The sequence below is a fragment of the Elaeis guineensis genome, chromosome 2, assembly GCF_000442705.2.
Source record: "Elaeis guineensis isolate ETL-2024a chromosome 2, EG11, whole genome shotgun sequence".
NCBI classification, from domain to species: domain Eukaryota; kingdom Viridiplantae; phylum Streptophyta; class Magnoliopsida; order Arecales; family Arecaceae; genus Elaeis; species Elaeis guineensis.
In genome coordinates, this window is record NC_025994.2 from 100,611,268 (window position 1) to 100,623,646 (window position 12,379).

Consider the following 12,379-nt stretch of genomic DNA (forward strand, 5'->3'; position numbering starts at 1 on the left):
ACAATATATAGTGATGCATCTAAAAAGGGACTCGGCTGTGTATTGATGCAACATGGTAAGGTAGTGGCCTATGCCTCAAAATAATTGAAACCATATGAACAGAATTATCCAACACATGATTTGGAATTAGCTGCAGTGATTTTTGTCCTAAAAATTTGGAGACATCACTTATACGATGCACAGTGTGAAGTGTTTACTGATCATAAGAGTTTGAAGTATATTTTTTACATAGAAAGAATTAAAATGAGATAGAGAAGGTGGTTAGAACTATTAAGGATTATGATTTAACAATCCATTATCATCTGAGAAAAGCTAATGTTGTTGCTGATGCCCTTAGTAGAAATCTGTGGAAAATTTGACGGTTTTAATTACACATCAAAGCCAATTATTGAAGGATATAAGAAAACTAGAATTAGACATCCGAATATATGACTCAAAGTACGGTTAGCCAACATGAGGGTTCAGCCAACACTCATTGAAAGAATTTCAGTTGCCCAGAATGATGATCCACAACTAATGAAAATAAGAAATTCAGTGGAAGCTGGTGTTCAATCTGAATTCAAGATACATGAAGATGGTTCGTTGAGGTTCGAAAATAGGATTTGCGTACCCAATGATTCAGCACTCAAGCATGAAATACTTCAGGAGGCACATCAGACCGGTTATACAGTTCATCCGGAAGGTACTAAGATGTATAGAGACTTAAAGGAAATGTACTGATGGAATAATATGAAGAGAGAGATCGCTCAATTCGTGGCTCAATGTTTGGTGTGTCAACAAGTTAAAGCTGAACATCAGAGACCTGCGGGACTACTTCAACCTCTTGATATTCCAGTATGAAGTGGGAACATATCACTACGGATTTTGTAACTGGACTACCGAAGACTCCAAGTAAAAATGATGCAGCCTGGGTGATTGTGGATCGATTGACAAAGTCTGCACACTTTCTACCAATTAGAGTTGGATTTACTTTGGAAAGACTAGCAAAGTTGTATATGAAAGAAATTGTAAGGCTACATGAAATTTCAGTGACCATCGTATCGGATCGAGACACCAGATTTGTATCACAATTTTGGAAGAGCTTACACAAGGCATTAGGAAAAAATTGAACTTCAGTACAGCTTTTCATCCACAGACTGATGGTCAGTCAGAGAGAACTATTCAGATCTTAGAAGATATGTTGAGAACCTGTATTTTGGATATGAAAAGTTCATGGAATGAGCATCCACCTTTGATTGAGTTTGCTTACAATAACAGTTATCAGGCTAGCATTGGTATGGCACCTTATGAAGCTTTATATGGTAGAAGATGTCGATCACCGATTCACTGGGATAATGTTGGTGAGCTGAGAATATTGGGTCCCGAACTTGTTCAACAAGCAGTCGAGAAGATTCAATTAATTAAAGAATAACTTCGGACAGCACAAAGCAGACAGAAAAGTTATGCAGACAATAGGAGATGAAAATTAGAATTTCAAGTTGGAGACTATGTATTTCTCAAAGTATCTCCTTCAAAGGAATCTCAAGATTTGGCATTCATGGCAAATTGAATCCTAGATATGTGGGTCCGTTTGAGATTTTAGAAAGAATTAGTGAGGTGGCTTATCGACTTGTCTTACCCCCTTCACTTGCAGGAGTACATAATGTTTTTCATGTTTCTATGTTAAAGAAATATTTACCAGACCCAAGTCACATCGTGAAACTTGAACCAGTACAAGCCAGAAAAGATCTAACATATGAAGAATATCCAATACGGATCGTGGACCGTAAAGAACAGGTGCTGAGACGTCGCAACATTCCTTATGTCAAGGTACAGTGGAGTCAACATTTAGAAAGAGAAGCTACTTGGGAGCTAGAGGAAGAAATGAAGCAAAAATATCCCCAGCTCTTCGAGACTACAGGTATGAAAAATTTCAAGGACGAAATTTATTTTTAGGGGTGAAGAATGTCATAGCCCAAGCCTAAGCCCATAACGTCAAGACCCAAGCCCAAAAAAAAATAGAGGAAAATCGGGAAGAAGACTCCCGAAAGGAGTCTTCTTCTCCGACAAAACCCGAGCAATTTGGGAGTCCTAGGACCTCTCGAAGTCCTAGGACCCTCTATAAGAAGACCCCCCTTTCCCTAGAAACCGAACATCGACCTCCTCCCTCTCTCTTTCTCCCTATTTTTCCCGATCGGAGCCACGGACACCGTTTGGTTTCTCGTCGTGATTGCTCGCCAGTGGGGTCACCGGAGGCCGAGGTAAGTCTTCCTCCCCTTCCTCTTTTCCTTCCCTTTCCTCCCATACCCTTGAGCGTGACGGCTGGCGACAAGTGTCGTCGATTTTCGGTCAGGAAAGAGACCCCAGTTTTGAGCCTCTTTTTCCTTGGATTTTTTGGTGCCGACGATCGCAATCGACCGCCGGCCATGCTCCTCCGTAACCGGGGAAGCAGCCTCCCTCTGCCGCCGGCCTCCGCTGCGGCGTCCGCGGCCTGAAGGGCCCGACAAAAGGAGGGGACGCCGGTCCCCTGTTTCGGCATGGAAAGAGCCGAGAAGAAAAAGAAGAAAAAGAAAAGAAAAAGAAAAGAAAAAGAAGAAAAAGAAAAGAAAAAGAAGAAGAAAAAAGGGGAAGAAAGGAGAGAGAGAAACTTTCTCTCTCTGCTCTCTCTCTCTCTCTTTTAGATTTTTAAGATTTATGGAATAAATAATAATAATAATAATAATAATAATAATAATAAATAAATATAATTAGGGTGTCCATGGATTAGTCTGAAAATCCTGGATGCTGTTGTCAAGTTGATCCTAGTGGGGACATTAGATTTTAATAATTTTAATTATTTTTAATTCGATAAATTTTGATTAAAAATATGATATTTGACGTATCAGATTCAGAGAAAGATTTTCGAGATTTCTAGAATTCCTAGTTTGGATTTGCTTTTGAGGTAAGTAGTGTTTACTTTTACTGAATTTATCTGGTAAATTATGAATTCTGAATTAAATAAATTTATACATGCTTGTGATTGAAATTATTTATTGAAATTATTTATGATTAAAGTTAATTATTGAAATTATTTATGATTAAAGTTAATTGTAGAAATTATTTATGATTGAAGTTATTTGTTGAACAACTATTATGATGATATGTGATCACAAAGAATGACATGATTGATTTGACTTGAATATCATTTATTTATATTATTTCTAAAAATAATATATGAATTGGAAGACAATATGAAATTGACAACCTGACTGTGTTGAGGACCCGCCAATGGGGGCATATACGTTAGCAATTGACTGTCCTGAGGATTTATGTCGCCAGCGAGACCAGCGACATATCGCCAGAGAGACCAGCGACAAACCGTCAGCGAGACCAGCGGTTCCAAAGGACTTAGCTGCCAGATGATTCGTAGCCCACCGCAAGCAGATACGCGGTATTATGACCCTGCCACAGGGATAATGTGGTCATAGTCATGGTTGGTAAGAAGAACTTAAGAAATTGATGAATTTAAGATGAAAAGCATAAATTGAAATTATGATGAATTGAATTTTGTATATGATTGATAGTATGATTATGATTTCATGAAATTACATATTGATTTTGTTATTTTCAGTAAATCGATATGTATAGTATTATTTGCCTGGTTTATTCAGTTAAAGGTATACACTGCTTACTGGACTGTTTAGCTCATGATGAGTTTTATGTTTTTCTTACAGATCTAGAAAATTAGCTTGCTGCGGGATTTCGGTTGGGAGAGCGATTAGAGATGGAGTTAGCTCATTAATTTAGGATTTTCTCGAAATTGATTCAAGACTTTTAATTTTTTTAGTGTTGACTTTGTCAGACAGTTAATTTCTTTTGAACGCTGAGTTTTAATTTGTTATTTGAACTAAGGTTTGATTTATTAAAAGTTGAAAAAAAAATTATTTAACTTTGTGTGAAGATATCATGATGAGATGCCTTGCATGCTTATGGAAAAAATATTCTATGAGTATGCGGCGGTTGTCATGACCCTCGATTCAAATCTCGGGTCGGGGGCGTGACACTTAAGATCACACAGAAACTTCCAACCCTGTCTCTCATTTTTCTCCCCAAAAGAAAAACCTTCATCTCTCAGAAAATTGAAATCATGTTCCTTCCTTTAGCAACAACACGATGAGAGAAAGGTACCTTGGAAGAAGAAATTGAAGATAGAGGAGCTGAGTCTTGGGAAACCATCTTTCTTCTTTCTTCTTGGCCTTCATCATCTCCACGGCTTGCACGCCTCCTTTGAGGCAGCTTCAGTTTCGGAAGCATTGGAGCAAATCCAAGAAAACAGGATTCTAGGAACCTAAGAGAGGGTTACCAATATTGCCCCACATGGAAAAGGAGTACAAAGTTTTATGAAGAACAGAGGAGACCGAGGTTGTCCTTTTCAAGACGATCCTTCAGTTCCTCTCGTGTCAAATGAGTGGCATGAGTAACTAATTCCCATCTTGCACGTTGTTTTATCTCCTCCATGTAGGCGAAAGTGAGGTCAAGTTTGGAGGCACACTACTGAGCATTCAAGCCTCCTATGCAATTTAAGAAGACTAGCGGACATCATAGAGGACTGAAGTTTTTACCTCTGATCTACTCTGGCCATCTTGCTTGGTGGCCCTTCAATGAGGAGTGATGTTGACGTGAAGCTGGCATGTTGCCAATCTCTGCTCCAATTTGTGTCATCCATTTTCTTTTGTGCCAGCAGAATTGTGTCACTGCTTCGGAGGGCTTTCCTTGCTTTTGGGTTTTGTTTCATCTCTGTAATCTTCTAGTTAAAGTTTTGAGGATTAGATAAAATCCTTCTCTCATTGATTTTACCAGTTGTAATCCACAGTCCCTTTGGACTTCTAGAAATTCTGCCTCTCAATAAATTGGTAGGTGGCTGCTTTTCTAGCCTATGAATTCATCAAAAAAAAAAAACAGTTTGGGGGCGCACCTCTGAAGCTCTAGCACGAATAGAGAGGAGTCTGTGGTGCTCGAGCAAACGGACATCTAGCAGTCTTGGAACGGGAACCAAACTAGGGGCGTACAGCACTCACCCTCCACCCTTTCCATGCTAGGACTTCTCCTACATGTAACTTATTTTTGATGGCTACCCACGATATTCTGACCTTCTCGGACACTGCAGACTTCCAAATTGCGTTATAAACCCGGCAACGGATACCACCACTATTAGCGAACTTTTAGTATTAGTTTATACAGTACATCCCATATCAGCAAGTTTTCCATGCCAGTACAGCAGCTGCCTCACCAGAACATAATATGGCTATGCTATCGCAAGGTACCGTCTATGATAACAAGAAACTAACAATGGTAATCTTGTGCTAATAAGGAAAGAATAGGCCGTGGATAATCGAGCACATCTCGATCCACACAGTACATAAGTATAGTGAAAACAAGATCGTTTTGTAGAGGAAAGAAAACTAGAACAAATGTAGAATGCAAAATAGAGGAGATAATTAAGCAATAAAAATAAAATTAAAAAAAAGAGTATACCAGATTTACATGGTTCAGTCTGATTGTTGGCCTACGTCCATGGGCAAACCTCTTCAACATTCTTCTATTAATAATTCACGAAACAACGAAGTACAAAATTGAAGAAAAAAGAAGAAGAAGAAGAAAAATAAAAGGCTCACACAGACTCTTTTTATAAAGAAAAATACTCTTATTTTTCTCTCAAAAAAGGAATCTCACGTCTCTTATTTTTTTTCTTTCTTGAACCCTCCCTTTTGATTGCTGTTTTCACTACTCTTAGGCTGTTAAACCTTCTCCCGAGTCCTCCCTTTAAATAGAGCTCGTCATCAGGTGAAACCAGATCTAAACTGTGTCAAAATCAGACTTCTATTCGCTATAGAATTGAAGAAAGAAGATCAGCTGTCGGATCAGCATCGCACGGCCCAAAATCACCCAAAAAACAAACAGGATCAGGCCTAAATCAAGTAGAAAATGTTATCAGTCGTCCGATCATCACTGGAAGAAAGGAGAACCGTTCAATCGCACGTCTGATCCACCAAAATTTGCATGGACCGCATGAAATACAGGTGAAACAGGAGTCGGTCCATCGTGGACCACGAGAAATGCCCTGAAAATGGGCACTCGATCCACGTGCCCCACCATAGACCATGAGACCATGATAGATCATGTACACCATGCCCGCGGTGTTTTCGCATGCGCGCTCTGCACGTGGGCCTAGGCTACCATTCTGGGTCTAGGCTGGTCGGACAGGGCTTCATCTTAATAATTCTCCTACTTGAAGACGTATGCCGAACTCATAAGAATGTCATCCCTGAAGGCCTTGCCAACCTCCCACTCCTCATGTAGCTCCAAGATCGAGAGAAGCTTTGCTCCAATTGAACTTCTCCCGAGCCATCGGCTTTGTCAACACATTTGCTGGATTTATATCTGTATGAATTTTCAGTAATGAGACTAGACCACCATCAATCACATCTCTCACAAAGTGATAGCAAATGTCAATATGCTTCGTCCGAGAGTGAAACGTCAAATTTTTCACTAAGTGTAACATATTTTGACTATCATAATTCACCCTCATCATATGTTGCTTCATCTTGAAGTCTTCAATAAGCTTCTTGAGCCAGATAGGTTCTTTGCATGCATGTGCCACTATAATATACTCTGTCTCTATCATTGATAATGCCACCACTGACTAAAGCTTAGACTCTCAGCTAATAGCATCGCCGCCTATGAAGAACACATAGTCTGTGGTAGATCTCCTCTTGTCTCGATCACTTGTAAAATCAAAATCAACATACCCAATGCACTCCAAACCTGCTGAACCATAACAGAGTGAATGATCAATAGTCCCCCTCAGATACTGGAGGATCCACTTTACTGCTGTCCAATGGTCGCTACCTAGATTTGCCATATACCGGCTCACAACTCCTACCGCTTGTGCAATATCAAATTTTGTGCAAACCATGGCAAACATAAGGCTCCCTACTGCTGATGAATATGGTACTCGGGCCATGTCAGCCTTTTTTGCTTCTATATTGGGTGATTGATCTACTGACAATTTTAACTAAATAGAAAATGGGGTAGACACTGGCTTTGCATTCTGCATATTCAAGCACCGTAGAACTTTCTTCACATATCCCTTCTATGAAAGTCAAATCTTCCTATCCTTTCTCTCCCGTAGCACCTTCATCTCGAGTATTTGGTTTATAACTTCTAAGTCTTTCATCTCGAACTCCCCAACCAATTGAGCCTTCAGATCTGATATCTGACTCTTGCTTTCCCTGTGACCATCATATCATCGATATATAACAATAAGATACAGAAGCTTCCATCGTCATAATTGCAAAAATATGCATAATAATCTGTCTCCAGTTGATCAAAACTCAAACTCATAATGAAGAAATTAAATTACTTGTACCAACACCTCGACGTCTGTTTGAGACCGTACAATGATTTGTTCAGCCAACAGATCAACTCCTCTTTGCTTTTTTCAACAAAAACTTTAGGTTGCGCCATATAAATCTCCTCCTCCAAGTCACCATGCAAGAAAGCCATCTTTACATCCATCTACTCGAGTTTCAAATCTATGATTGCTGCGATCGCCAAGACAACCCGAATAGTAATAAGATGAACCACTGGTGAAAAGATTTTATTAAAATCAATTCCTGACTTTTGAGCATAACCCTTCACCATCAAATGTGCTTGGAACCTCTTCACATTTTCATCTGTATCCTTCTTCACTTTATAGACCCACCGACATCCGATCGGACTCCTCTCGTTCAGTAGAACTACAAGCTCCCATATCTTATTCTTTCGAAGTGGCTCCATCTTCTCCTCCATAACACAATGCCACTTTTCGGCATTGGACTCATATGCCTCTCTATATGAAGTTGTCTCATCCTCCTTTGTCAAAGCAACATAAGCACAAATATGGTTAGTAGAAGGAATGAAATAAGCAACATAGTCATCATACCTAGTAGAAGGTTTAATAACCCTCCTAGGCCACCCAAACTCCATTGGTGGCTCTTCCAGTGAGATAGCATCCTCAGAGGATTGCGGAGACTCTGCACCTGGTTCATCATCAACTACCTAATCGTTCTCCTATATTTGCTCTGCTTGCACCTCGTCACCTGCATCAAAGAACTCAACAGAAGTAATGACTTCATCATCTTGCTTTTTCTTGATGCCTTGAAAAGATTCTTCATTGAAAATAACATCTCGACTAACAATGATCTTGTAGGTAGTAGGATCCCACAATCGATATCCCTTTACTCCTCTAGCATAGCCAAGAAAGATGCACCTTCGAAGGTTCCTATCCAATTTTATCCTCTTTTCTTTTGGAATCCACATATATATATTACATCCGAAGACACAGAGATAGAAATAATTTACTAACTTGCCACTCCAAAGTTCTTCTAAAATTTTCAACCTAAGAGATTTTGTCGGTGCTCTATTGATCAAGTAACAAGCCATGCATGCAGCCTCTATCCAAAATCTCTTGTCAAGTTTTGCAGTGCTCATCATACTATGGATCCTTTCCAGAAGTATTCTATTAAATTTTTTTGCCACATCATTTTACTATGGTGTCCCAAGAACCGTAAACTATCATCAAATTTTATGCTCACTACAAAACTCATCAAACTCTTTGGAGTAATATTCTCCTCTATTATCATAACATAGGCATTTAATTTTTAAATCTTTTTTCATTTTTCACCAAAGCCTTGAATTTCTTGAAGGTTTCAAAAATATCGAATTTTCACTTCAGAATATATATCCAAACTTTTTGAGAAAAGTCATCAAAAGAGATAAAGTAGGAATATCCACCCAATGATCTATCAGACGACTCTCAAGTATCTGAGTGGATTAGCTCAAAAAATTTCTTACTCCGCTACTATGATAAAGAGAGAGATCTTTCTTTGTTTACCATAGATGCAGTCTTTACAAAATTTCAGTGACGCTGACTTGAATCCTGGAAGAAGCTCCTTATTTGATAATAATTGTAGTCCATGCTTGCTCATATGTCCCAAATATCGATGCCAAATCATTGAAGATACCAACTTGGAACTTGCTACTGCCGCCTCTCTCACCTGAGTCTCATCCATCAATTTATAAAAATCACCTATTTGTACTCTCTTTATCACCACCAAATATTCTTTGGATACCTTCAATTGATCTTTCTCTCAAATAAACTTTAAGCCTTGCTTACAAAACTTTTAAGTGACAGTAGACTCTTGTGTAGTGTAGGAACATACATACATTAGAAATCGTCCAAACTATACCATCAAACATTATGATCCAAACATATCCCACTCCAATCATAGGATAAGTGGTATTGTTATCCAAATAGATAACTCCTCCATCCAATGATTTGTATGTATGAAATTACTCCCTGAAAGGAGTCATGTGAAAAGATGTCTCCGAATCCAAAATTTAATAACATGCGAGATCAGATCCTTTCAATACCGTCAATGCATCTCCATCATCTGAAGTAGTCGAATCAGTTTCACTTTCTACTATATTGTCTTGAAAGTTTTTTGATTCAGATTTTGTATCAACTCTTTTAGCCCGATAATCTTTCTTTATATGCCCTATTTTTCATAATTTTAATATTATATCTTCTTCTTGCCCTTGGATTTAGAGCTTGTCTTCTTTCGATCACCATGTTCTCTTTCGAAGGATCTACGCCATGCTACTATGGCCTCTCCCGAAGAGCTTTTTTGACTAGATTTTCACCTCATCTTTTCTGTAAACAATGATACAACAACTGACTCTATCTTAAGGAATTCAACGTGACTCAAGTTCATGATAAGATTATCTCAAGACTCTAACATAGAACAAAGTATAATACTGGCCTTCTCTTCATCATCAATTCTTACATCTAGAGCCGCAAGCTTGCTCACAATGGAATTGAATATACCCAAGTGCTCTTGAACTGATGCCCCATCCTTCATCTTCAGATTATATAATTACCATCTTAAATAGATTTTATTTATCAAAGACTTACCTTTATAGAGGTTCTTCAATTTTTTTCAAACCCCTTTCGCAGTAGTCTCGATCTCTATATTGAACAATACCAAATCATCCAATGCCAAATAGAGATTTGTCATTGCCAGCTTGTCTTTCTCTTCATATTGTGCATCCATCATCTCTTGCGGTTTGCGTTCTTTTTTTTGCAAAGTAATTTCACAACCATCCTTGATTAATACTGCCTGCATCTTCATCTTTCAAAGTGCAAAGTTTGATCCATCAAATCTCGGTATCTCGTATTTTGTTATTGTCATCTTGCCTGCCATTGTCTCATATCAAACCAACTACAAAAGAATCTCTTGTGCTCTAACACCAAAGTTAAAGAACAAGTTGTGGATAATCGAGCACACCTCGATCTATACAGCACACAAGTACAGTGAAAACAAGATCATTTTATAGAAAAAAGATAACTAGAATAAACATAAAATGTAAAATAGGAGAGATAATTAAGCAATAAAAATAAGAGAAAAGAAAGCACACCAGATTTACGTGGTTCGATCTGATTGTTGGCCTACATCCACGGGCAAGACCTCCTCAACGTTCTTTTATTAAAAATCTACAGCACAACGAAGTATAAAATTGGAGAAAAAGAAAGAAGAAGAAAAATAAAAAGGTTCACACATACTCTCTTTTACAAAGAAAAACACTCTTATTTTTCCCTCAAAAAAGGAATCTCAAGTGTCTCTTATTTTTTCTCTCTTGAACCCCTTCTTTTGATTACTATTTTCACTGTTCTCAGGCTGCAAAATCTTCTCCTAAGTCCTCCCTTTAAATAGAGCTCGTCACCAGGTGAAATCAGATTCAAACCGTGTCAAAATCGGACTCCTATTCGCTGTAGAATCGAAGAAAGAAGATCAGCCCTTGGATCTGCATTGCACAGTCCAAAATCATCCAAAAAATGATCAGGATTAGGCCTAAATCAATCGAAAAATGTTATCAGCCATTTGATCATCACCAAGAGAAAGGACAACTATTCGATCGCGCGTCCGGTCCATCAAAATTTGCATGGATTGCGAGAAATGCATGTGAAACAGGTGTCGGTCCATTGTGGATCACGAGAAACGCCCTGAAAACTAGCCCTCGGTCCACGCACCCCATCGTGGACCGTGAGACTGCGGTAGACCATGTACACCGCGCCTGTGAGAGGGAACTGGGCCTGGGCCGGTGTTTTTGCACGCATGCTGCCCGCATGGGCCTGGGCTGCCGTTTTGGGTCTGGGCTGGTCGGACATAGCTTCATCCTAATAAATAATAATAATAATCCTGTATACATATCCATCTCGAATATAATATAACAAAAGGGGTCCCAAATCTATCATCCATTAATAAATAATTATTGTATAGAGCATCTAAATCCTAATGCTGCTGCACCATGTCCTTTATGTGGGGAAGGCAATGAGAATGTGGATCACCTAAGAACACAATGTAGATACACTGAAGATTTCTACTCTTGGGAAAGCTCAGCTGGTCGAAGGCCACAGCACTCCTGGACAACTATCTTCAACAAATTTGGAAAGACGCTGAGCTGGTTTGCTGATTGCAACGGCATGTTGGAGCATGCATTTGGAACGAGCAGAATAGTCGAGTCTTCATATTTGAAGCCCTCTCCATGGCGGAAACAAAAAAGACAGTTTTGTTTCTTCTGGCTAATTAGACATCGGCTGCAAGAGGGAAAATATTCTGAAATTCTGGAACCGTATGATACATTAATTCAATGTAGAATACCCAAGCTCAAAGATAGTTTGTTTTAAATCGCTTCTATATTTCTACTAATCTAGCTTACCGCTCACTCTTCAGAGTAACATCCTTCACCACATCTCCTATCTCATGTAAACCACTCCGAGACACCCCAGTACATAAACAATGTTTTTAATTAATATAATATCTGGGGGAAATCCTTTTCCCCGCTTACAACAATCTCTACTAACTAGGTCAATCAGCCTTTGTTTTGTTTCTTAATATAATCATTTGTTGACCTTACTTATTTAGTGAGGAGCTAATAGTACAAGTCTAATTAGTTGAAAACTTTCCTATGCCTCCAGGAGGATCAAAAAGCTTTTAGTTTGGGAGACCGGCCATTAAGATTAAGACAACAGGCAATAGATGCTCAGGGAAATTCTTTGTGCATGGCAGGCGGTGCAGAAAATCAGATGTCGAGCGCACTATTTTATCCGATTGATCCAGATAGTCATTGCTTTCCAATGCATATTTAATGTCTACAGTTTTACTTTTTTATTTAAAATTTTGAATGACGACCTATATCCATATTATGATATTTTGCATCGAAAAAGTCATAATTTTTGTCCATAGGATGTCATAATATAACGTAAGATATCATCATATATACATGATATGTCATAATTTTTTTCAAAGAATAGGAGCAT